This window comes from Oryctolagus cuniculus, chromosome 2 (assembly GCF_051225735.1).
Source record: "Oryctolagus cuniculus isolate XC-2025 breed Fujian yellow rabbit chromosome 2, ASM5122573v1, whole genome shotgun sequence".
NCBI lineage: Eukaryota > Metazoa > Chordata > Mammalia > Lagomorpha > Leporidae > Oryctolagus > Oryctolagus cuniculus.
In genome coordinates this window covers 100,364,032-100,365,816 of record NC_142868.1, presented here as the reverse complement: position 1 = coordinate 100,365,816, position 1,785 = coordinate 100,364,032, and the positions used below count along the sequence as shown (strand labels likewise).

Genomic DNA, 1,785 nt, shown 5'->3' with positions numbered 1-1,785 from the left:
ATGAGCCCCCAGCCCTGGTCACCACCAGGCAGCGGTGTCTGTGCGCATGCCCTGCGCTGCTCCACAAGCTGGGCCCGGCTGCCCGGGGTGGCGAGGCGGCGGCCTGGAAGGCTGCTGGTCTACCGCGCCCAGAGCAGAGACCCTGGTCCTCACGCAGGCCGTACACCCTCAGCCCATGCGTGATGAGGCGCTGAAACAGCTGCTGGCGCTGCGGGGCCATCCCCAAGGATGAGAAAGCGGCCTGGCCGAGGGCGGGGGAGCCGGCCTGCTTAAGGAGAGGGGCTGGCGGCAGGTGCATGGCGCAGAAACGTTCCCTGCCGCTCTCCCAGCTCCCAGGCCATGGACTAGGCAGTCCAGCCCCCACCTCTCCTGCTCGACCAACGCTGCCTCCACCAAGGGCAATGACAGCGGCGGGCCTTGGGGGCGGGGCCGGAGCAAGCGGGACCAGCAGAACTGTGAGCTGTGTGCCAAGATGGAGAGCCTGCTGTGCTGCGGCCTCACCAACGCCAGGACTGGAGGAAGCACGAGCTCGTGTGCCAGGGCAGTGGAGGCGACAATGGGCACCCGGGCAGGCCTGCACCACCCACTGCTTTGCCGCTGACCTGGGTCGGTGGGGACAGAGCAAGCGGGACCAGCAGTACTGTGAGCCCTGTGGGAAGATGGAGAACCTGCTGTGTTGTGGTCCCACCAGCGCCAGGACTGCAAGGAGCAGGAACTCCTGTGCCAGGGCAGTGAGGGCGCCTCTGGCTGCGGGGCAGGCCCGCACCAGCAGCCTGGCCTTTCCCACCACACCGCGGCTCAGGGCAGATGGGGCAGTAGCCCGGGAGGCCAGGAGATGCGCCCAAGGCAAAGGCCAAATCCGTGGCCCACCCAGCCATAGCCATGAACCCCAGCCTCCAGGGCCCGGCAGCGATGGCCTAGGCAGAGCCAGGGAAGGAGGAGCCGCTGACCTGCCCATTGCTGTATCAGGAGAAGACGAACCTGTACCCGCCTAGCAACATGCCCGGTGAGGGCCTGAGCCATAGCTGCGGTCTGCAGCCCAAAGGACAGATGAAGTCACTTCCGGCGCTGCCTTGCATGAACAAGCAGGGCATCTGTAGTGGACGACTTCCTGGACAAGATAGGTGACGAGATGTGAGTCCTGCATAGCACAGGCAGGTTCGCAGATGGCCAGCTGGTTAGCCAGAACAGCGACTTGTCCTAGGACATCAGAAGGGATAAGATTACCTGGATCGAGGGCAAGGAGCCAGGCTGTGGAACCACTGGGCTGCTGATGAGCAGCATGGACAACCTGATCCGCCACTGTAGCAAGAAGATGGGCAACTACAAAATCAATGGCCGGGCAAAAGCCATGGATGTTATCCAGGCAATGGGACAGGTTATGTGCAGAATGTTGATAATCCACATGAGATAGGAGACGTGTGACATGTATATATTATCTTAATAAAGAATGAGGTGCCAAGTGGAGGTATACTTCGAATTTTTCCAGAAGGCAAGCCCAGTTTGCTGACATTGAACCCAAATTTGCTAGACTGCTCTTCTTCTGGTCTGACCCTTGCAACCCTCATGAAGTACAACCAGCATATGCTACAAGGTGTACAGGAACTGTTGGGTATTTTGATGCAGATGAGAGACCAAGAGCTAAAATAAAATTTCTAACAGGTGAAAAAGGAGTCTGAGTCAATCAGTAAATATGTCTTACCATCGGTTCACTACAATAATTGTTGACACTGTTAACTTATGAATACAAATAAATGGGATAAATAAAAATAGAAAACAACTGTG

General features: G+C 58.1%; 1 pseudogene; it reads left to right on the top strand.

The window, feature by feature from the left end:
• Window positions 1-296: 296 nt before the first annotated feature.
• On the top strand, window positions 297-1,454 carry LOC149127940 (egl nine homolog 1 pseudogene; annotated as a pseudogene).
• Window positions 1,455-1,785: the final 331 nt, after the last annotated feature.